The sequence below is a fragment of the Scophthalmus maximus genome, chromosome 17 (assembly GCF_022379125.1).
Source record: "Scophthalmus maximus strain ysfricsl-2021 chromosome 17, ASM2237912v1, whole genome shotgun sequence".
Taxonomy (NCBI): domain Eukaryota; kingdom Metazoa; phylum Chordata; class Actinopteri; order Pleuronectiformes; family Scophthalmidae; genus Scophthalmus; species Scophthalmus maximus.
Genome location: NC_061531.1, coordinates 4,605,001 through 4,630,672, shown reverse-complemented (window position 1 = coordinate 4,630,672; position 25,672 = coordinate 4,605,001). Strand labels below are relative to the sequence as shown.

General features: G+C 44.6%; 1 protein-coding gene across 1 annotated transcript in view; it reads left to right on the top strand.

Moving 5' to 3' along the window:
* Window positions 1–3,324: 3,324 nt before the first annotated feature.
* The window catches only part of nfixb (nuclear factor I/Xb), a 155,372-nt gene continuing 133,024 nt past the window's right edge, over window positions 3,325–25,672 (top strand). The window contains exons 1-2 of the mRNA XM_035615086.2: window positions 3,325–3,490; window positions 9,406–9,568. The gene's annotated coding sequence lies outside the window, so the exon portion shown is untranslated. The remainder of the gene's footprint in view (window positions 3,491–9,405; window positions 9,569–25,672) is intronic.

Genomic DNA, 25,672 nt, shown 5'->3' with positions numbered 1-25,672 from the left:
ACGGGGTTCGCTCTGGAGTGCTGCACTTCCAGGGACAGATGTCATCGCTTTCTGTGCCGTGGGAGCGCGCGCGCGCAGAGCCCCTCCATCGTCATTAAAGATTTAGGGTTCCCATGGCAGGGGTATAGCACTGGGCTGGAGGAGGAGGAGGAGGAGGAGGGAGGGGTGGGCATGACAGAGGCTTAATTTGGCTTAGGAGCGATGTGGTGCCAAGCCTGGGGCTTTAGGGATCGCATCAACGTCAGTCACAGGCAAATGGGCTTGTTAGCAGTTAGACGATAAGGGGATGGTGGCAAGATGACAGGTCTATTTCTGAGTTAGTAGGAGGGGATGGGTGGCACGTTTATACATGTTTAGGAAAAGTTGCGTGGAACGTGCTCACCTGAATTACGGCCCTGTTGCGTCTCCGTCAACAGCATTCAATTCATATAGCAGATTATATTTGTGTTGAATGTGAGGGGGTACTTTGGCCTCCTGTGTTGGTCAAATGTGCGAGGCCACATCTGTTCCTGCTGAGGTTTAACACCAACATTGGTTCGTCTTTCCTTGTGGTGCCAGGAACTGGGAAAAAAAAGTTGCCTATGAACATTAAAATAATACATTTACAGTTTTAATGTCCCCCTCAAATCTGGGTTCTGTTAGTTCCTGTTGGATGTTTGTGCTTCACCTCGGAGAATGATTTACTGTACAGTACAGTACAGTACAGTGCAGAGTTTGGCACCGACAGGCTGTTTTCACACTCTTCTGCTGAAGGAGGAAAGTTCCTCCCTGCTCACGTTAATTCTCGGAGACAACATAAGTTACGGTCAAATGTGAAAGTGTTATGTGAAAACTCGAATCCCGCTGCACACTAATATTTACAGAATGTACATTTTGTTCAGCGAGGGAGAAGAGGAGTGTGCGCTTTCACCATTTTTTAAAATTTCATAACTGAACTTTTTTTGTGGAAAAATCACGTTAGTCACAGATGATTATTCAAAGAGTCTTGAAACATCTGGAGGGCATCTTTAAGCTTCTTGACCGTGTTACAATTTGCATGTATTTCTTTTGTGAATCAAATCTGTAGATGTTTGACTTGCGAGGGATCTTGTGGATATATGAGGTATTTATTGTGTGTGTTGGTAATATGATTAGTATTAGTCACTTTGCTTTCGTGTTATCAATTTTTACAAAGGAAATAGGATTTTATTGTGTGTCATTGATACAGTGTTTGACAGAGAATGAATATCTGACCATTTGAACAATCAATGAACCGTTTAAATTATTTTTCCAGCAGAAACCCCCCCCCCCCCCAAAAAAAAAAAAATCCGGGTTCCACCTAATGTAATGAAAAAGACCTTTAAAATCACATGGGCTTTTTTCCCCTCACTATTTTTTGGAATAATCGATGTTTGTTTTTGTGCATGCTTTAATCCATTCCATGCCACAATCCACGACGACTTAAATTAAAGCATCACCGGTGGCTGCCCGTGTGGGCCAGCTAATACAATTTTGACAGTCTAATATCTTATAAACACATGCAAAATTTATGCTTCAATTGCACACGCTTTGGTCTCATGTCGATGACCTTTGCTTCACTGCACCCATTTAATCCTGTTATCACAGGCCATGATTTTACAAGCTGTGGTTTACTTATGTAGGATTTTGCCATGTGGAAATCTACTTTAACCTTTTTCTTTTTCAGAGCTGCACGAAACAGTCACGGGCATTTTTCTTAGTTGTCATGTTGACATATCAAAGGATCATAATTATTGAGGGATTTTCTTTGAAATAATAGAATACTCTCTCTTTCATTGTCCCTCACACACACACACGGTTTTGTGTTACTGTGAAGCAATTTTCCAAGCCAGTGTTACTATTTGTCGACACAGAGTCGAAATCATAATAAATTGAGTCTAAATTAACCACTCTTTTGTTGGCCCCCCGAACAATGACAGGGTTTTTACTCCGAATCTGGCACCCGAGAACGAGATTTGTCAGCATTTCCCCAGAACAAGGGCTGAGGACGAAATCCAAATAAAAGAGAGCTGAGCCCCAAAATGTCTCCATTTCCTGGTAATGACAGCACCGTAGCACACTGTGGCTATGCTGCACAAAGTAAAGGAGGGGGGGTGAAAAGAAAAAAGGGGTCCCTGGTAAGACGAGTCCCTGCAGTGCTGCTGATAAATTACTGCTTTCCACAGGAACATCACGCAGAAATTAATAATCCCAAAGTAACTAATGTTGTCCTTGGCAAGGCAAATGTAAATTGCCCATAGACAACTTAAGCTTCCTCCCGTAAAACATAAAATCTGCACGTCTGTATTACATTACTGATTTCTCAATTTGTGGGTTTTTTAAAAAAAAAAAGAAAGAGAGACTATCATGCTCACAACAAAGTAATAAGGAGTGAGCAGATTTTTTCCTTTTTTTTAACTGGAGCTTAAGTCATGGCTGTGATCACTCTTGCAGCTCTCCGCAGGCTGCTTTTTAAACACTCCAGCCCCCCCCCCCCCCTTACTAATGTTAAACTTGGACTTAACCCAATTCAGAACTGCCAGCGTAAGCGGTTTTGTGAAGGGGGCTGGGGTGCTGGAGTTTGGGTGGTGGTGGTGGTGGTGGGGCTGCAGTGTGTGTGTGTGTGTGTGTGCGAGGGAAAGTGGAGGGCAGAGGAGGATAGAGAGCGTTCAGTGGGGAGCGGCCGAGCATTTTTACGGTGATAGATGTACCACATGGAGATCCAGTCAGCGGTGTGTCTCGATGCAGGGGTGGCTGTGGGCTTTTTCCAGGAGATTCATCCACCTGGGCAGAGGGGTGATGGAGAGATGATTGGTGGGGGTTGGGGGGGGGGGGGGGAGTGTAACCACCATAGAGCTTTTATTTCTGCTCACTTTGCAGCAGAAAGTGCAGTAAAAAAGCTGGGACTCCCCGGACCCCCACTGCCTTTCCTGGCACATAGTGGCTGTAACATTTCAACGAAATTATCTTGCATCACAAATCTTTATATCTCACGCTCATGTAAACACCTGAAGAGCAGCGCACTCCTGTAAACATACACACACACACACACACTGGGTTTACATAAGAACTTGGCATTTGTGCCCGGCATGTAATGGCAATGGATTCCCGCGATGGTAAACAACTGTGCCACTCTCTGCCCCTGATACATTAAGATTTTCTCCTACAAATGATCGCACAGCCCTGGGAATTGAACAGATTGCGGCTTATGAAAACTGTGCGCAATGTGCCCAATTTGACAGATTTGTAAACAGCCACGATAACATTCCCAAAATGTTTAGTTATGATGGAGCTCATGCTTTCTCCTTTCTCTTCGGGAGTCCTCAGGCCTGGCCCGGGGTCCTAATGAGATGATGAATGGAGGCATACGGAGTGATGGAGGCTCTCTATCCACCAGCGGCCGCTAATTTTAAGGGGAGATTCATCAAATGTGGGCCAGCACTCCGATCCACCTTCATAAAACAGTGGCCGGGTCCAGCGAAGATGAATGGAGGTAATTATCATCTCTACCTGTTCACAGCCATCCTCCTCCTCTTCTCTGTGGCTTCCTGGGGTTTCCAGGCCTCCTAATTCTGTCTGCAAATCAAATTCCTCTTTTTATTCATAGACCTCAATTGAGTCTGAAGTCTGAAAGATTATTCCACATTATACTAATGCAGCAGCATCGTTGCTCTCACTGCCACCCCTGAATGCCTCATTCTGCTCATTGGCAGCGAATGATCCAATCAGAAGGCTTTCTCCGCCGCGGACGCAGTCGGACCATCAGTGTTACTGCTATCACTCGGTCAACTGGGCCATTACTGTTTGCACTTTCAGTTGGTATTTTTGTAAAATGTCACCGGTTTTCTATGAGATCTCTCGCCAAAGGCACTGAGCATGCGTCCTTGCTGCCAAATCACCAGAGTAGTGACCACTAATGGGGCGGTTAGGTACAGTATGACAAAAACATGTACAGTGCTGGAGTCTCATTTATTTTCCAGAGCCACTGTGAGAGATTTCCACGTCAGTGGGGGGGGAAACGGAGCCTTCGGCACATCTGCGCTCATCCAGATTCAACAAAAGCCGGCAGGAGCAACAATAAAATGAACAACTAAATAACAACTGTTCGCTCATATCTTAGTAACGAGACTCAACGTGCTGAAGTGATGTGTGTTGAGCTGTAGTAAGAGCAGTTTCAAGGGTGGTTTCTTTTCTTATTATATTTGCTATCCGCAAACTAACCATCTGAGCACCCACAGTTTTAACTTTAAGTGTTACGTCCAAGCCAAGGAGCGTCGTTAGTTTGTGGCTTTACAGGTTGCATTTGAAAACCAGCCCTGTTAATGTCACTGTAGTATTCCCTCACTTTGTGGAAAATGTGGAAATGAGTTTTAACAGTGTTCTTGAGAGTGGTTGACTGCTTCATATGCCAAAGTAAGGTGCGTTTAGCAAATGATTGGACATTTTGGACATACAATATGATATTGGTTAATGTATTTGTGATAGGTTAAATATTAGATTAGGAAAAATATTAATAAATTGGATTAGGAAAGAACGTACAATAGAATAGTAGTATTACTTACTTACTTACTTACTTATTTACTTATTATTTGTAATGTTTCCTTCTCCGACTGGTTGAAGGGTCCCCAAACCTGAGGACAGGGCCTCTTGCATGCACTTTCCATTTTCGAGCAAATCAAGTGATAGTGCGAGCTAGTAAGACTCCGAGCAGCAAACAGTTTAGTAGTGATTAAGTCTTCGATGCACGCGTTATAATTTACATTAAGACAACAGGGTCATCATTGTTTTTATTTGTAATGTTTCATGAACATCAATACACAAAACAGGAAAAATATGTAACATATGTATACGTATAAATATATGCATGGGATTTATAATAACATTTAATAAATAGGATCCCTGCCATGGGACATCGCAATTGACGCGCCTTGTATTTTGAACCATTGGAAAGCCTGGAATTAAAAAATTTTTTTGTTTATTATTAGTGTTTTCTAATTAATTAGTGTCATAACATTCATTAAAAAATGGTTGAGAGACTGACCGTTGTATTTCCAAAAAAATAGGTTTCTCTGAGGGACTCTAGTGATTTCTTGGGCCGTTGTCTTTTTATTATGCAGTATGGTAAGCATTTTCTTGTAGGGGTACAAAGAACTAAGATGTTATATAACTTAGCTTTAGAGACTGCTTATGTATAAGGCCCAGCATTTGGTGCTACACCCTTTTACAGGTTTCTCATTTACCTGGACACATTATTTTGTTAGTCGCAGACGGTGTATTCAGTCAACTCATGAAGTTGGTATTTTCTCCCATATGAGATAGTGGAATGGCTGAATGATGCAAAGTCCAAGCTGCCACCTGAATTAACCTGGACCTCCCAAATACATGGGACTCACATTTGCGTTACAGCTTGGACAGTCCCCCGAGCACTAACTGCAGGCTGCTGAGTCACAAGGTAGAGACGTTCACACGCATAGGTACAGACACTTGGACTTAGTTATACTCCCCTCATTTTGGAGATGTTTGGGATGGGGGACAGAAGGGGAATTTAAGAGGGAGGGGTGGTACATGTGGCACCGGCCTGGCGCAGACACCGTTCCCGTCGCTCCCTTAGCTGCGCCGGCGCCATCTGTCATCTGCGCGAACATCTGCAAACCCAAGGTGCCCTTGTCACCCAATGTTAGAGCAGCGCGTTTGGCTTTGCCATTAAGGAAACCTGGAGTGATTCATCAGAACAAAACCCATTAGACCGAATGGTGTAGTGGTGAATCAGCTGGGTCGCAGAGGCACATTAAATGGTAGGATTCCTCCTCGGGCAACGCCGCCCGCCTGTCTAGCATGTCTGGCTAGCGTGACATCCCATCTACTAACTGACTGACAATTTGGCCTGAGTCTGCCGATTTTTTCTATATGAGCCTCGGCTCCTCCAGATCTCTTCCTCTGTCTCTCTGATTCTACTGCAAAACAGATGGCCCTCACCCCATCCTCTCTTTTAATCTGTCTCCGCTCTGCGCACTGGAGGTTATGACCAAAATTGAAATCATGTTTGCACTAGACTCCAGGAGGGCTCGAACGGCTGGACCACGTCATGGCCTGCGAAATTTTTTGCATCTTCCCGAATTAAAAAATGAACAGAAACAGATTGAAAACAAATATGATCTGATTGAAAATATAAAGGGGGCAATCATTTTTGCTTCTGTTTCCAGAGAATACTGATTCTGGCGGAGATATTTGCAGAGACGCCTGGTGGCAGATGGATTTATGTGCTAAGATTGGACAGTGCGTTATTCACCGCTGCAGCTCTCTGTGGAGCGTTGCTGTCTATTGCATACGGTGCTGAGCTGGATTACGACAACAAGATCACAACAATATGCTCATTGTCCACCACGCAGGGATATAATCTCAAGGATTACTCTCCAATGAAACTGGCCCTAGTTGATACAGAGCGATATGCGAGATTACTCGCAAGCCTTGACTGGGAGCATCCCATTTTGTTTTTTAATTTTTGGATTCTTTGATCTGTTAAACTCCAGAGTTTTTATTTCAATTGTCCTCCTCCTTTGTTGCCTGCACACGAAGCTGGACGCAGCAGTGGGCGAAGCTTCGCTTCCCACAGCTGCCTCTCCAAAAGAAATGGGCAAACGCGCGCACACGCGAGCTGCAAGCTCGCCGCCATCTGCTGCAGTGAGTGAGCGAGCGAGGATGCCGCTGTCGAGTTAGTTGTGAATTCGAAACAGCAGCTGAGAGGACACACTGTGCCCTGACCACACAGAGTGGCACCGCCGCTGCCGGGCTGCCTGGCACAACAGGGCTCGGTGTGACACACTGATGAATTTACACACACACACACACACACACACACACACACACACGATGAGAGATGGCGGGCCAAAACGGCAGACACGATTTGAATGTAGTGTGATACTAACAAACCAGTTTTTTGATTGTGATCTGAACTCACAAGGTTGTAGAGCAGAAATAAGTCAAGCTACGATGACGCTCACATATAGATTTCATAATAAGGCAGTCATTTTTTTCTCCTGGACCACTACATGACTATATACGGCTTGTGAACTTGTGTTTACTGTCTCCCTTTGCTTTCGCTTCTTTCCCTTTTTTGTGAATGGAAAAACAAGCTATAAGTTTTGGATAAAGCCTCAGAAGCGTTCTTGAAAAAAAGAAAGTGCACTTGAATAAACCAAGGAGAAGAGGAATAGGTATCAAGCAGGCATAGGCACCAAGCATACAAAAGAGAACCCAAACAAACACCCTGGGAGCCCAACATTCAACAGCGGCCAAGAAGCCCCTTGCGGAGTGGACGGCCTTTGAAAAGAACACCTGCATGCTATAAGAGTGTCAAAAACAAAACCGAAAAAAACTCCGGCCTCAGCAACTCTTCACAGCGCTCACGCTCACAGGGTTTTTCTTGTGAAGCCAGTTTGTAGTCGTGGACCAGAATCCCCATCTCGGGTCTACTTGATGTTCGCTTGATTTGCAATTTGTCACCTGGCTTGTTTACTTTTCTTTCTGCCCATTCAGAACTCACCTTTGTCCTGACGGGCTCATTAGCAGTCGGCCCCGTTCCAGGGAGAAACCACCAGGTCGAAGCCGCACATTTTCTGAGCCGAGCGACGCGGCCCAGGCGCCACGCTTTAAATGAGGCTTGGCCCCCTCTCTCTCGTGGGGGAAGCTGCGGACAGGGTAGCCAACAATGTGTTTTCACTTTTATGTATTTTCATAAGTCATCCAGTTGGCCACTACGGTCGATATTTTTGCACAAGAAATGGCATCTTTTTCCAAAGGAGCAACACGCGTGCGCTTAAAAAATTCAAATTCCCCTTCCCCACTTAATGCACAGTAGACTGTTGCACACACGGGTCCGACCAACATGCTTACAGCACATTTAATGCAGGAGCAGGTTCGCACCGTGGAACATCCTTTTTTGAAGTCCAGGAGGTTTCCACATCTGGCAACTCTCTCTCCTTGGTCTTAGTTTCCTGACAGACACGCTCAGAGTACAGTGCAGGGACGAGGATCTGTGTATGTGTGTGTGTGTGTGTGTGTGTGGGTGTGGGTGGGGGGGGACAGGGACAGCTGGCCTGTGTGCAGCATGACATGTAAAAGGCCCAGAAGGAGAACTTTGCCATGGCATCAGTGGGCTGTACAGTTCAGCTGCCCCTCTCGCCTTCAGGGATATTTTCCCTGCAACATCTTTTTAACATTTTTTTTCTTCTCCTCTCCACAGATTTTTCTCTAAGGTCGGAACTGCGCTCGTGTCAGTGGAACTAATTTCGCAGTGTTAGATATTTCGTCCAAGTTGTGAGGAAATGTCAAAACTTTTATTTTTGTGTTATATATTTTCACCCGGTGAAGCGGTCTGTCATCTATTTTTATTTTATTTGCAGTGTCCCCATTTTGCGAATCAAGCCGTAAGAGAGTAACTGTGTGACTAATAATATGTACACTATTAATGGAGAGACTAAATAAAAAAGGGAGTTGTAAAAGGAGGACGAAGCATTCTGTCTTCGAAGATTCAGAGTGAAATGAGTGTAGCTGATGTATTCTCTCTCAGAGTGTATGATTTAATTAATGTAAATCCTTTATTATTGCTTCAACCATGCCCATATTAATGCTTGTTGATATGCGCTGATACAGGCTCACACACTGCAAAAAAGCTAAAATAGTCTGAAAAAATAAACACTGAATTTTAGGAGAAAATTACTTAATACACAGTGAAATTATCTGTCCATGCAGCAAAATCATTTCTCCTGTATTAAGTAATTTTTCTCCTCAAATTCACTGTTTATTTCTTAATTTTACTTGACAAGAAATATTGAAATAAGAATTATTCATGATCAATTCAAGAATATACCTATGAATGAAAAGATAGAAACAAGTAAAAAACTTTTTAAAACAAGATAATTATCAAATTTTGCCAAATTAATACCTAAAATCATACAAAAAGAGACAAACTAAAACTGGTTTAACAGTCAAGTCAAGTTGTGTTCATTTTTTTTTTTAGTCTTGCATGTTAACTCTCACGGCATTGGTTGAAAATTGCACTTTTAGTATTGGGCACTAAAAAAAACAGCAGATAATTTTTGGAATTATAATTTTATATTTTATCTTGTTTATTTGGACCCTCTCTTGACTTTGAAAAAAAACTGCTTAAGCTCCCCTCACATACATATATAAATATCCCTTCAACAAAAATAAAAAAAGTAAATAAATCTCCTTTCATCCCCCACAATTTTTCACACACTCCTTAATACATCTGCATGTGTGTATGTGTGTGTGTTTGTGTGTATATACTTGTGAGCACATTTAGAACCTAATATTAGAAGATATCATACCTGAAGTTAATAAATTTTCCTTTCATTCGATTTACCCTCTGCTTTTGATTTCTTCCAGGTACCTAAACGGTGTGTGCATCGTGATGGGGAGGGTGTCCAACTGATCTGATTGGTGGAAAGACAGACAGAGAGAGAGAGAGAGAGAGAGAGAGAGAGACGGATGCATCAGGACTGACGAGAGAGGAGAAGAGGGGATCAGCTGAGAGCAGACCGAGAGGGAGGTAAAACTGAAAACAGATGGCAGAGCTGGCACCTGTCTTAAACTAAAAATCTGTTTGGAGCTGTTTTCCACATGTCTTTTAAAAAAAGAAAAAAGAAGAAGCCAATTCTGGTTATTATGCCAGAAAAAGACACTCTTAGGTTTTAACCCTTTGTGACCATGCCTCCCCTCTTTAGCTTCTCAGTCACAATAGGATGCCCCCCCCAACAGGAGGAGATATAAAAAACCCTCTCAAATCCTTCCACTCTCTCACCCGCGCCTTGTAAGCAAACAGAGGGGGCATTCAGAGCAGGAGAGAGTCTCATTTAAAGCATTAATCTGTAGGCCACATGCTGCACAACAGCAGAGGATCAAACAGGCACCCCAGACCTGACAACACACACACACACACACACACACACACACACACACACACACACACACACACACACACACATGCACAGACACACGCACAGGCACACGCACATGCACGTAGACACTCAGAACAGCCTGGCTTGCCCAGGCTAGACATGGCATGTATTTGGCAAGTAAGAGTGTCTTCCAGGTGGCTGCATATATATATATACACACGTTACAATCTGTGTGAACCTTCTTCACACTGTTACTTTTACATGTTGCCGCTTATTCACCTTACGTAGCAGAAGAGTTTTTCTTGGTTCTATTTGTTTACCATTCCTTTTTTTTATGTATGAAACTCAACTTGCACCGATGTCAAACGTGCATGAGGTAGAGTGAACTATGGCTGCACGTGACGATTTAATCATTTTGGGCATAATTTTTTTCGTGTAGTGTTCCCCGCAGGTTGACGATATTCAACCCCATATGAATGAAGAAGCATTTAAAAAAACCAAACTAAAACAAACAAGAACAGAAGCCTGTAGTTTTTGGGCTCTAACAGATAAAAGCTGTGTGTGTGTGTGTGTGTGTGTGTGTGTGTGTGTGTGTGTGTGTGTGTGTGTGTGTGTGTGTGTGTGTGTGTGTGTGTGTGTGTGTGTGTGTGTGTGTGTGTGTGTGTGTGTGTGTGTGAGGAATATGCTGTAAGTTATCATGTTGGTGTAATCATTATTAGTTTACCAATCAGCTGCGGTGTAATGAGAGGTTGCTCCAGCAGGACTCTGTGTGGTCGATAGGATCAAAAAAAAATGTTTGTCATTTTATGAAAAATCTTTCACACTCAATATAAAGAGTGGTGGAAAGTGTGGCGTCAGTTTCTCATATAATCATGTATTTTTGCATTTATTCTGTTTAAATTGTGTTTCTTGTTTGTGGGAAAGACTGTTTACGAGAAGTATTAATTAGCTGAGCCTGGTGTAGTACTTGTGTATTTCCAGTATATCTACTTTACAATTCCACTCCATTTGACTTTACTCCACTCACACATTATTGCATCAATAATAATAATAATCCAATAGTAAAAATTAATACTGTGTGCTCTTACTCCTGTTAATCTATTTTGTTGCCCATACCTCATGTATGACTTCTACTCGTATATTTCTACACGGAAATGTTGCTACTTTAAAATCTGTCACCACTGACAGCAAAGGAACCAAACTAATGACTTAACTAAAGCAGCGATGATGATTTGATGAGCGACTTCATGCAGGATGTATACTTAATTCCTCACCATTAAAACACGATCAAGTCACCATAACTTTATATTATTAGGGTTAATGCCTATGGATGATCAGCTAATGAATGCCAGTTCACAGTTACTTCGTACATTCGTGAATGTTTCTGGAATCCGGTTACACAGAGCAGTGATCAGCCTCTCTGAGAGAAGAACAGAACAGCACCAGCTCTCTAGAAATATGAAGCTGCTTTTTACTTCATTTATATATTTAATTTTGCTTTGATTTTGCTTTGCTTTGCTTTGTTGAAAGACGTGTAAGTCTAGGAAATAACTCTCTAAAAGCAAAAACATGTAGTCGGTGCTGGATGACAGTTCAGGGTAACACGTGTCTGACAGGCCACAGTGTAAAGGAGTGAGAAAGAAAAAAAAAAACAACAACATGGATTTGATTTTGTGTCTGCATCTGAAAACCAGCTTCATATTTCCAGCTACTATGCTCTGCTCTCAGAGAGTTCCATTATGTTTCGTCTGATGTAAATATGACTCGACACAACAGACGGGGTCGACAGAGGCATGTAACACAACTGCAACAACATTGCTAATATTAAATGGCACAAGCAAGTAGGGTTATTAATTGTTTGTTAATGTGTTGAATTCCAGCTCGCGTGGTGACGTACAAATTAATATATGGTAGAGTGGTGAAGTTTAACTACTCACACAAATTCGTAGTGACTCCATCTCTCATCTCTTAATGTTGATCAACGGGATTACGGAAGATACATCCCGCTTTAATCCAGACATTAAATCATGATTCGCGGAGTCCTGCAGGAATTATACATCAGCCGAACATGTTTATTCGACGTGTGATCACAAATTCCTTCAATCTTTTTTTCTTCCCCCCCACCCCCCCTCCAGCTGCGAGAGCAGTAGAGTTTGTAGTTCTCCAAACACGCCAGCAGAGTGTGCCACGTCTCGCCCCTCTGGCCGCCTCTCGTCCGTTATTCCACACTTGATCTGCAGCTCACAGCGCTCCACACATTCGGGCTCGTCGCCCCCCGACACAAAGGTTGCAGTGAGCCAGAGAGCATACACCTGTCAGAGGTCATTGTCGCCCACGCTTTTCAACTCCCACCGACACTTTTATAAACTGAAAATAGCCCCTTTCCTTCCCTCCTTTCACTTTTTCCCTTCGTCTTTCTTCTTTCCCCCCCCCACAAAGGGGACCGCAAATTGTGTCCAGATTTTCACACATAGTAACTTAGTGTTTTGGGCAATTTGGAACCGAAACAATTACAAACAAACCTGTATTATAGCCCGACCCTCTCTCTCTCTCTCTGCTAATGGATCCGACGAGAAACAACAAGAAAATAAAACCTCCCCCCCCAGCCCCCCAGGTTATTTCAGATTGCGGGCTCATTTTCTAATTATGGTGGCCATTCTTTAAGCATGCAGCGCATGTTTCTCAGCAATTTTCCAGCTCTAATGAGAATCTGCACACGCCACCACCACACACTCCGGGAGAGAGAGAGAGAGAGAGAGTTACTGAAGATTCTTCCGGATTCACTAACTTTTGGCAACACGTTGCTTTTGTGATTAGGGATAATAAATGATGATGGGAGTAACAGTTATGGGATTTTTCGTTTTCTGCGCGACGAGCTGACAGACCTACTGATTAGGTGGAAAATTGTGCGTGTGCGTTCCTCACGAGGAAGTGATAAAGACAGGTTGAGAAGCAATCAGAATCAAACCGATTGTCAAGACAAGAGGAAATTTTGTGTTTAGCTTTCACCGCAGACTTGCACTGCCCCGTGCAAGAAGGGAGCTTCTTGCACCTTAACCCTTAACCTTTAACCTTTACCATCCGTGTCTGACCCTAAAACCAAGTCTCAACCCTCATATAGTCATTTCAACTCGTGGTGTCTGTAGGACCCCACAAGTGTAGTGGGACCTGGTTTTCAGACCCCATGGCTACATTTAAACAAGGCCCACTAACACTCTCTCTCACACACACACACAAGCACCAAACCAACAATGGTCTGCTTTATGAGGTGCCCGCTGATGCCATGGTAACCTCCTCGTTCTGGGCAGGACGGGCAGAGCGGCGTGCCAAAAAAATGCCACGGCCCCCCCCCCCCGTCTTTCTCAAACCGCGTTGCCCAGAAACCTTTTGAAACTTAATAAGTGAAACCAGTGGGCAGACAAATTACGACTTGAGCGCGGGGGGAGAGGGTAAACTTTGGAGTTTTTAGCGTATCCTGTCTCTCGGGCATAAATTTAGCCTTGAGTGGAAAAATGATGCCGGGCGATGAGAAATCCGCAGTGGTCTCCGAGTGTGGGAGAACTTCATCAGAGGAGAACTCAAGAGTGTGTTCAGCTGGAGTGCAAAAGTAATATACATATATACATATATTATAAATATATGTTTAGGTGAGTGTGGTGCATGTTTAACCACACTGGCCTGTATCAAACACTTTTCCGAGGGGGTGCACCTCACTGGAAATGATCCGAGGCTTTTCAGTGTGTGTGAGCTCTTGACCTGTGTTGTGAGGGGGAATCTGGTGCAGTTACATAACAGCGGCCTTTCTGCAGGGGTAGAGAGGGGAGGGGAGGAGGGGGCAACAGGGCTACAAGAGAGGAGAGGGAGCAGAGCCTCGCTCTGTCTGCGGAAGTGTTTTCAGGTGAAGCAGCTCTGATGGAAAATTTGCGTGTGAGAGAGAGAGAGAGAGAGAGAGCGAGAGAGAGAGCGAGAGCGCGAGAGAGAGAGGTCGCTTTATCCATTTCAATATTACCGGGGGTCATGAAGGCGGTGCGCCCAGTCCCCGCAGCCTTCAGGCCCAGCTGAGGCCGCTGGCTGGATTAAAAACCGGGGCTGAATCATGACTGACGAGCGATGGATGGAGGAGAGATGGGGGGTCACACTATGGAGCCCCGTCTAGTGATTTAAAAAAAAAAAAAATCCATAAAACATTGGATGCATGCCAAGCGTGGCCTGTCGAGCATTGGCTATGTCACACACCGGAACTGGCCCTGTAATTGCCACTCACCCCACACCGCCCCAAACCCCCTCACTCCCTCCTTCCCTCACTCACTGTGCGGTCACCCACTATGTAAAACCTATATGTGTAAAACAGAGGAGACAGAGCGCGAGCGCTCAGGGCGGGGGTCTCCGCTTGGGAATACGCGCGATGTTAATGGCACAAGCTGTCAGTGCCTGGTTAATGAACCCACTCACCCATACATGAGCGCACAGGTCCGCGCACAGGTCCGACTGCGCTCTGGATGGAGATGAGGAGAGTCGCGGGGGCTGTGCAGGTACACGGGGGCCGTGAGGACCGACGGAGGCCGAGCTGCACCATGAGACTGAAAGGAAAGCGGAGAGACACGCTGGCGAGAGCGCCGGCAGAGACACGCAGGCGGATTGATCCAATAGATGCAATGCATCAGATAAAATCCGCCGTTCCATTGGATTGAGCACAGAAGTCAAAACAAAGGGGCAAACCTGATCTCTCCCTCAGACGTTTCTTTTTATTTTCTATAATAGGCGTGACTAAATCCTATCCACAATAATGCCGTCCTCATGTGGACATGACAAACTGTTTATGCCGCAGAAGAGAGCGACTTTTGCTTGTTTTTATTCTGTTCATCAGCAACAGACCCCCTACCCCAGGTTCGCATGCACACAATGAGGAGAGGGAGGGGGGCGTCTTGGGCAGTGATGTATGTGGAATGGCACTGAAAACGATTTGGTGGAAGAGTTTTCCTACCTTCCTCTCTGCAACTAAACACAATCGGTGCATCACATTCAGTCGCAGAAAAGCACGACAATCAATGAGAAGGTGACTTCAAATCTGACTTATAACTCCACTATAAGATGTTATAAACTGCTCATATCATTACAGCTTGTAGATGATAAATGGGTAGGGGGTAAAGTAATATTCGATACATTAAGCACTATCTATATTTTTTTTTTCAGAAAAAAACTTTGTTAATTTTGAATCCAATATCACAGCGACATACTTCGTTGATAACTAACATTTCTCTTTAGTTGTGACTGTGCTAATGTAACTGAGCATGTTTCTTGATTTCTCACTATAACATTTGCTGTAATTTCAATTTGACGTCGAGGCAGTTTTTGCATAAAGCATCAAAAACACTAATATGCTGTAAAAGACAAAATATTAAGACATTGAAGTAGTATGTTTTTAACATTTTTGATTGGCTAAAACAGTGATTCAAAAATCACAGTGTGCAATGAGATAAGATTGAACTGACAGTCTTAAACCCTGATTTAAAAGAAGCGAGGGCTGGAGCAGACCTCAGGTTTTTCTTGGAGGTTGATCCACATATGTGGGACGAACTGAAAATCTGTTTCTCCACGTGCAGTTCTGGCTCTGGGGCTGGGGAGGATGGGGTGGGGGGGCAGTTAGCAGAGACTTGTCCCTCATAATCTGAGGGGTCTGGGCAGTTCATTGTGGAGCAGCAGATCAGAGATGTATCTGAACTATGCAGTGCTTCAGGCTGCAAACAAACAGTAGTATTTAAGCTGTCTTAAATACGGAGTTACAGTCGAGCCAACTGAAGATAAACACATGCAGGTTTCTGTTTCTGAGTCCTGGTGAAACAGAAACCAGTGTCATTCTTTGGAGTCTTTGTTCTTCAGGTGATCGTAAAAAGGCTGATTTTGTAGTTGTCTTACTGTGACTTTGACATTTACGTTTGAGTCCATGATAATCGCGGTAACCTATTTCTCAATTAATAGATGCCATTCCCTTCATTATCAGTTGCAAGCATTTGGTGTGTATATTCATGTCCTATTTTGTCTTAAACATCCTTTGTGTTCATTAATATGTAGCGTCGACATGTAGAGAAACTGCTGAAATTGATTAATTAGGTCTAGGATTAGGATTAGTTACACTATAGATTACTATAGAGTTTCAATGCATGAGCACAGTGTGACATGAAGGTTCATACAGTTCATAGTGTGGAGCCACGGCGTCAAAAGGGTTTAGTGAAAGGAATGTCATGACTGTCCATAAAGTAAATATTTACTGTATGTAAAATGCTGAATACCAGTTGGCATATTTTGTCAGAAATGCATTTGGTTTTACTCTTCCCTTTAAAGGACGAAAAAAATGAGTCATAATGGCAAATAAACATCTTCAATCATTTGTGTATATATATTTCAGTTAATAACTTTATATAACTACATTTATTATTTACAAAAACTTCTTATTCTGAAACTTAATGGAAGAGTGCACTGCAGATTTCAATCACCTGTGTATCTAGTTTAGGGTCACTGGAGGTGAATTTGACTTTGCAGTTTGGTGTTTTATCGAGGTGGGTGACGCGAGTTACTGCACGAATGTAACTGAGCACAGCCGATGAAAAACAAAGTTAATTCAAAATCATTTTTGTTTTAAAGTTAAAAAAAGAAGTGCTGTTGACAGTTTTGACCTGCCATGCGGAGCGTCCAGTGGAAGCCCTTCAGCGCCCTGGCTCAGACATCTGAGCTTGGCCCGGGGCCTCCTGGAACATGTGTATCAGCACCAAGCACGGCAGATAGAAAGTATCGTTTTTTTACCCACAATGTGACTCGTGAAATTTTTTTTTTGTTTTTGTGGAATTATGAACACACCACTCGCCCAAAAAAATGTAGACGCTCGCACGAGCGCGCGCGCGTCTGTGTTCGGTTGCAGAGCTGGTGGCTCGGTGTGTCTGCACATGGCAACAGGAGCAGTTGGACTGGCGACGCGAGAGGCACAGCTGCTTGGAGAGGGCTCCGTGGCATTTCTGTCTCTGTGTCCCCACACACACAACACACACACACACACACACGCACGCCAGGGCATACAATCAGTATATACCCACACATACACACACCCCCTCTCTATCACTCGTGCAGCAGCAGCACCCTGGTAACAGACAGCTCCTGATTGGTGACCGCATCCGTGCGTTTCATCCCTCACTGACCGTGTTTTTTTAAAAATATAATTATATATCTATCAGCGGTCCCAGGAAGAGGATTCTGGCGTGGGAGTGGCAGCGTGGCGGTGTGTGGAATGGCGTGGGAGAGGCAGAGTGACCCCGGGCTCAGGTGGCAGCTGTGTTGTGACTTCTCTGCCAGGTCATGGTGGATGGTAGGATAGATTGCTCCCCCCGTCTCTCCCTCATTCTGTAGTGATCAGTCCGTCTGTCTCTTGTCTCTGTTTTTTTTTAAATTTATTTGTTACATTCTTCTTCTGCTCTCGAGTTGGAAATCGTCTCTTGTTCTGGATGCGACGTGCCTCTGCCGCAGGGCTGCTGTGACACGATGTTTCCATGTTGTGCACGCTTGCATGTTTCCTTCCACGCTGTACTGTACATCTGCAAAGACTGTGGTTTAGTCACTTGCTATGTGTTTGCTACCTAAAGGCCAAAGTCTGAAAACCATATTGTGCACCGTTTTGCGTACAAAAAACCCGAATGAAGTGTCTACGCTGATATATATCTGTGTATCATGATATCTTTTTTAGTATAATTATAGTATCAGTGACACTTCCTCAGAAATGCCCTCAGTGTTTCTTCCTGAATTCTAATCACCAAATAATTTGAGTGATTGACTCATCAAAGATATCTAGGGCTTATCCCAGAGGAAACAAGTTTTTTAATCAAAACCTTTTTGTGCCACTGGAGGAAATGATTCAGAATTTTATCAAGGCCATGGTACGCTTTAGAGGCAACACAGACCAGCTCTATTTACCTCATGGGCACCACTAATTGAAACTGTACTTTTTCTCTTTTCTTTTTTTTTTACTCAAGACCGCCCTATCTGAGGTGCAGGCTTCCTTCATCAGTCATGTTTGTAAGCAATACATTACAATTACTTTTTTAAACTTAAAATGCTGTATGTCCTTCGATCACTTCGAGTTCAACTCGAGCTTCTGATTGTTTAAAGTTATCGCCGTTGTCGCCGCAGCTGCTGTCTGTTATTGCTTTTGACCTTCGGCTCTTTCTGCGACAGTTTGGATCGGATCAGAGAGCAGAAATTCATCCCAGACTCCACATATTGACAACATCAATCACGGCAAAATCTCTTGGTAGCAGTTGCTTTATTATTTCCCCTCATGTGGCGGTCGGTGTCGATCACAGAGGTGTCTCGAGGCCTGACACAGTTAGTAGACCCGAGGGTTCCTCGCGAGCGCCAGCCTGCTGCGCTCACTGCTATGTAGGGCAGAGCTAGACCCTCTGTCTGGGTGGGGAACGGAGAGGGGGATGGTGGAGGACAGTGGGATGGGGTGGGGGAGTGAGGGAGGGAGATGGCAGCCAGCACTGGGGCCCCATGCAGGGATGCAGGAGATGGAGCAGGGAGGAGGGGCGGAGGGGTTACAGGGTGCTACAGGGGGGCAGAGAGAGGGGGCACAGGCTGGGCAAGGCTGGCAAAGGAGCATTCTCTCCGTCTGTGGACATGCAAGTGTCTCAAGCCTGCGGGTGTCGGGCAGGTTTCACTGGGATTATCACTGACAGAGTTTTCCCCACTCATTTCTTTATCAACATTAGGTTCTTGCTCCTGATGTAATTTTTAAATTTGTTTCTGTCAAAAAGGTAAACCGTGTGAGGTGAACACACTTTATGGAGCTGTCGTATTATCCACATATTGAGGTTGCCATGGGCATAAAAATGAACTGATTTGAAGGGGCACTCCGGCATTTTCATTTTGTATTTTCATACAGTTGGGGGGACTCGCAAGAGAAAGATTAAATCAACCATGGTGTAGGCTGAAGCAGCAACGGCTGAGGTTTCCTGGGGTTTAGTCTCCATACTATATGTATAGGTGAAGCTCATAAACTTTGGATCCTACATTTCCCGTAATGCAACACCTGTCGACTGTTGACCACCTTCAGTTGCTGATGAAGGCTTCAAGACCAACCTGAGGTGACATCCCTATGACATCATCTGGGTTATTGTCCCAACAGTGTGGCAGGTATTGTTTCCACCGTGTGTGTGTGTGTGTGTGTGTGTGTGTGTGTGTGTGTGTGTGTGTGTGTGTGTGTGTGTGTGTGTGTGTGTGTGTGTGTGTGTGTGTGTGTGTGTGTGTGTGTGTGTGTGTGTGTGTGTGTGTGTGTGTGTGTGTGTGTGTGTGTGTGTGTGTGTGTGTGTGTGTGTCATCATGGCAGAATGTGGTCCTGGAGAGACACCCACTGTAGCAGGAACTTCTTCTTCTCGATGACTTTGGCAGACGTCTGTCATGCAAGACACAGTCACGAAACTCTTCAGGTCTTTTGCGTAACAGATTTTTTTTTAAAAATATGTCTTTGCTCATAATATGACCTGCGCTGTGTATGCATCACTGAGGTCACGGGAGTCATGTTCCTGGTGATATTTCTGGAAATCTGGGAACTTTAAATGACACGAAGAAGAAGTTAGTTGTCTGTGATTGGACACTTATTACACTTATTGGATCTTGACTTATAAAAAATAAGAATGAAGAACCCCCCCAGTTGAAAAAATAAATGTAATGTTAAATTTAGTGAATGTTAAAAGAATTTTTCATTGAGTTTAGTTGGTACCTGGTTTAAAAGTTTCTTAGGTCAGTGGAATCCTGTGGGACTTTGGGGGTCATGACCTCAGGAGTTCTGACATCCTGGCCACAACTCTGATCCTGACCGTCCCTGAGATTTACGTCGGGACCCTCGAGGAAGGTCCCAGTCCTCCGTTTGGGAAATACCGCTCTTTGTCATTGAATGTGCAGGAAAGTGCTTCTTTTTTATTCTCCCCAAACATGAAAGTCAGGTGTGTGACACCCCTCTATTATCTCGTCTCCCCTGCTGTCTCTTTCCAGGTTTCCTCTAATGATCATATGTCTGCTCCTGCCTCCCTCCCTCACCCTCTCCCATCTTCTCTCAATCTGTCTCCCTCCCCATCCCCAGACAGACCCTCCCATCAGTGCCCATTTCCCTCCGTCTGGCTCGTCCCCCTTCCTTTCACCCAGATGACCCTGCCACCGCCCCGTTCCTTCTGTCTGTCTGGCTTTCCCTTTGCCCAGATGCCCCCGACGAAAAAACCCCTGCCCACTCCTCGCCATCCCCTCTATCTCTTCGTACTGTATATCTGTCTCACTCTATCGCCGCTCCGTCTCGACATCTCCGTCTTTTTAAAAAAATCTGTTTCTAACAGTGTCTCTTGCTCGGGTTCTGCCTCGCTCTCTCTGATACTCGTGCTCTCCCACTGCACAGATGCCTGGCTTGGTTCGCAACAGCTGTCTCGCCATGTGCCACTACCAAGTGTTGCCTTCAACTGCAGGGCGAGCGAGGGTGGTGGCGGTTTGGGGGTGGAGGGCGCAGAGCGGATTAGTCATGAATATTCATGTTTCTCTTGGATGTACTACCAAACAGAAAATGGCACCACAGAACAGACTCCACCCATTTAAAAACGGGGTTGCTGGTGAGCGGGGTGGGGGTGTCATTTGGGTGAGGAGGGAAGGAGAATAGGAAGGAGGAAACAGGGAGGAAGGATAGGGAGTGACGGGGAAATTGATGGAAGAGTATGGGAAATGGAGGCAGACGGAGACAGGGGTGGGGGACCAGACTGAATGGCAAGGATCCATAAATTGATTACCCCCCCTCCCCTTCCCCTTAGAGGTGTGAAAGAGGGAGCACAGTAAGAAGAGGGCATGGGACGGAGGAAAGGAGCGAAGGGAAAGAGGAGCGGGGATTGAAAAATTAGGAAACGAGGCAGGAACATTTTGTACTTTCATTAAAATCTCATGCTGCTCTCAAAATATCAGCGGAGAAGATGATGGAAGGAGGCTGGTGAATGATGGCGGTTTATGGATGAACTCATTTTTTGAGAAGAGTTAAGGTTGTTGACTTTTGTCTGTTTTAGAAAACATGATGGACCGATAAGAGTGGGAAAAGAAATGACTTGAAACCTTACTGTTTCTGACGCTTACCATCATAATGTAGGTGCTTACCGATGTTGTGGAGTGCCAAGGCTTTGTTTCTGTGTGTCTATATGACCACACACATGCTGCCTGCTTGGAAGCACACGCACAAAATTGCTGACACGACAAATAACGGTTAAGATTGAGTTTGAATATCTTTTTAATTTACCATCAGAGTAATAATGATTCCTTTATCCTGTCTCCCCTGCTGATTGCTGAAATCAATTTGATTGTATTATTTATTCGAATGAGGCACAAACCAGAAAGGCCGATGTTGCGATCCCCGGTTCCTCCAAGGTTGTGTGCCGATGTGTCCTTTTGCAAGAAACTTAACCTGAAAAATTAGCTCCTGACGACTGTGCAGGCAGTGTATGAACGGTGTGTGAATGTGACTTGCTTGTAAAATGCTTTGAGTGGTCGATAAGACTAGAAAAGCTCTATATAAATACAGTTAATTTACCAGGAGTCTGCAGCCATGCTAGCAGCTATTAAGGCATAGGGACGATTTGAGCTAAACGTTCACATCCGCATGCTAACACACTCCCAATGACACTGTCAACATTCTGATGTTTTGTTGGTATAATGTGTACTCATCACGTTCACCGCATTAGTTTACCATGTTAATTATCATTTGCTAATCAGTAATAAACGCAGAGTTCTGAGGATGATGGGAATGTAATTCGTTTTTGCAAGGGTTTTGGTCGTCAAGTGCTATAGAGGAAGCCAAGGGATCGGCATAGTGATCACAATCCATCCGGCATTTGCTGAGATGTTTCACTCAAAAAGCTTAAAGGTCAATCTCATTTTGGTGCTCGAGAAAATGTCAGGCCAGTGATATTGATCCTCTGGGAACCGAGAATGTCTGCACATATTTTCCGCCAATCTAACCAGTAGATGCCCGAGAGATGTTTCATGAAAAAATGAGTAAACGGCCAAAAATATGTCGACCTGGTGGTGCGAAATAAGAAGCCGTGGATCACAAAAAAAATCTGAAGGATTCATCCTCTGGGGACCGTGAATGTCACACGTTTTCGTTGCAATCTGCCCAGTCGTTGCTGAGATATTGTCAGGCTGGCCCAAAGCAGAGGGTAGATCAACCAACCCTCTTCCACCCTGCCTTGAATCATGCCGCTAGCATGGCTGAAACTGTGGTGGACCTCATTGATGGAGGTGTGAGAAAAGAAACACGATGGGCAAAACGAAATGGATGTGCGGTGATGTGCGACCGCGGGGAGATTCTGGGGGAGCAAAGGATGAGGTGCAGGGACAAGAGAGGGACACAGATAGACAGAGAGAGAAAAAAAATGGGGAGCGAGGAGATAGCAGATCGTGGATCGACAGTTGGGGTGAGGGGCAGCAGATCTAAGCGGACCGATGCTCTGGTGGCTCTTCCTCTCTCTTTTCATGGAGAGCCAGGAAAACAGATTATAGCGGCACTGCTTTTTCCCCGTGGGTTGGGCTTGGGGGAGGGCGGGGGGTGTTGTCGACCATACTCTTCTTCCTCCCCTCCCCCCCTCGGATGATGACACTCTCTGGTGGTACCGGCTGGACCCAAAACCAAGGCAGAATCGTATCACCGGGCACCGCTCTTGTCAGGGAGCGTGCGCGAATCCGGTCATCACGATGACAAGTGGTGCAATTTGATATTGATTTTTCAAGGAGGAAAATCGTATATTTTTTTTTGTGTGGAAAGTTTGGAGCTTTGAAATGCATCACAAGGACGGTGCCTTTGAAGGGGCGCTGTGTGGTTTTGTGCCTTTGTGCTACCTGGGTGACTCTGAGCCTCGGGGGAGATACGACTCCCGTGAAGGGGGTTTACGTGTGTGTGTTTGTGTATTTCATCTTTCAGTTTGTGGTTCACCAAGCACTTACTGAACACCTTTCTTACACTCATATCCTCTTACCCAGCCACCACTGCATACGACTACACTCCACACACACACACACACACACACACACACACACACACACACACACACACACACACACACACACACACACACACACACACTCACATTAGCCTACGACACACAACAATACACTCCCAGCTCTCTCTTCTTTTCTCATGCACGCAGCACACATACAAACGGTGAGTTAATCAGACCTATAAACCCTCCTTGCTGGTCGAAGATAAGCAGTGCGCTGCTAGCCCTGCCCTCCTGAGAGCAGCACTCCTCTAGCAGTGCCGTGTAGCTGCCTGATAAGGCAGGGGAGTGTGGGATACCCTGAGAGATCCAGGCAGGCACAAACACACACATACACACACACACACAGACACACACACACTGCTCGGCATCAGTTAGCCAGATCCTCCGCGGAGCCAATCAGCGGTTCGCAGGGCCCGAGGCTCCTCCAATCAGCCTTCTCCATCAGGTGTTGTTAATCTCACCGCTCAGCCTGCAGGTGGACATATTGGCCGTGTGTGTGTGTGTGTGTGTGTGTGTGTGTGTGTGTGTGTGTGTGTGTGTGTGTGTGTGTGTGTGTGTGTGTGTGTGTGTGTGTGTGTGTGTGTGTGTGTGTGTGTGTGTGTGTGTGTGTGTGTGTGTTTTCCTGCACACTTCCTTATGGTAATGTCTGAAAATTGCACCCTGATAAAGACTTGATCAGAGTGTAGTTCAGAGCATTTTCAGTGCAGAGTGAACGGGACGACATTCCGAAATTCTCCTGCCTGTTAAAATCTGTAATCAAAACCCTAATCAATCAAAAACAAAAAAAAGCTTTATTCTTCACTCAGTAAACACTTCAAGTCTAATCCGTTTTCTTACCTTGATGTACAAAGGGGCCGACCCGTGTTCTCTGGGGTCTTTTGGTAATTAAGTACACTTTCTAACTTCAACTTTAATTAAGCCTCCACCTGCATTTCTAAGGCCCTTCTGGGATTCAGTTACTTTTTACAGATGAATCAGTCTGTATCGGTATAGCCTATATTTCAACATCAAACGTCAGTAAAGGAATATGGAATGACCTCTTTTTAATATCAAAGGCCAAAACCTGTCTCTGGGGCTTTCTGAATATTATAGAGAAGTGAGATATCAATCTATATCATGTAACAAATGAACTATATATATATATAGTTATCATACAAACAACTGTTTTTTAAAAAGTTAATATGCCTATTTTACAGGCAAAGTTTAACGGATACGTTTTTAGCCCTCAGTTGCTGAGAATATATTTATTCTGTACTATTCTACTCTGTGTAAATGTATGTTTGAAATATATCTATTGTATTTTTTGAAAGAACAAACTCACTGAATTTGTGATGTGAAGCAACACCAAAGTCCAGTCCAAAGAACTACCCCCCCCCCCCCCCCCCCCTTTTATTCTTTTTTTTTCTCTGTAGCATTCGGTCGTGCCAGCAGTAATACAGTGCGCATTCTCTAAAGTCGATGAAAACAGTATTTCTGTGTTCCTGCAGAACTCTGTCTCCACTTTATCTCGCTGCTTCTAATGCTGTTCTGTTCACATTCAGTGGTTGCATATAACAAAGTGCATTTACTCAAGTAAATTGCTGCAGTAAATGTACAATTTTGACGTACTTGTACTCTACTTGAGTAATAACATTTCAAGAAACTTTTCCCAGATTAATGTTTTAATGAATGTCAGATTAAAATGCTGTCCTTTTTTCCCCTCTATTGCATTCATCTGACCGGTTAGGTTACTTTGAGGAGCAACACAAAATACAAAAACACTTTGACACTTTGTAAAAAAAACATTAAACTTATTCACTTATTAGTTCATTAAACTTATCTGCTCCTCAAAAACACAAAACATGTTATGCACTGTATTAGCAATAATCTATAGGGTCCATTCTTCTGCCTTTGGGCCACTTTTCCCTTTGACACTTTGTATGTCTGTTGCTGCCAACAGTTTTCTTTTACCTCGATTTGCTACTCAATTGTGAATGCAGGACCTGTAATGTGCTAATCTTACTCTGAGTTCAGCTGCAGTCTGGTCGCACATGCGTGGCTTATTTTTACCAGTGGTCTTTGCTGCACGTTGTCTCTTAATCTTAATTCGGCTGTCCGCTCCGGTCAGTCGGTCGGTGCCTATGGCTCCGGGCATGCATCCCTCACCACCGTGCCAGCCATGCACCTCCGGGAAGTTGGCGCAGGTCAAATGCGTCTTAATTCAAACGCCCCCCCCCCCCCCCCCCCCCCAAAAAAAAAGAAAAGAAAAGAAAAAGAAACGAGAGAATCGGCCCCGGTTCCACTGGCCGTGCCAAGGTCAGCATTCCTCGACGGGCCGTTGCCTAGTGGAACTTTTGTCTCCCGGTTTGTGTAAACCTCCGGGCAGAGACGGTATATAGGGGGAAAGGGGAGAGCAGACAGACCAAATAGAAAAAAAGGACTTTTTTTTTTTGCAAAAGAGCGCAAGCAAGCTGCTGTTTGGGGGCGAGTGTATGGTGAAGTGCGCTGCGCGCGGGTCAGATGTGCGCACTGGGTGGTGAAGGTGAAGAGACTGACCACGATACAAGAAATGTGGCTCAATCTTAAAAAAAAGAAGAAGAAGTGATTATTTGTCACGCCGAGCAAACGGCCAAATAAAACCCAGTCAGTGCTTGTTCCTCTGGTTTTGGAGATGCTGCCCCCGCGGCCTAGTCTGATCGAACGCCTCGG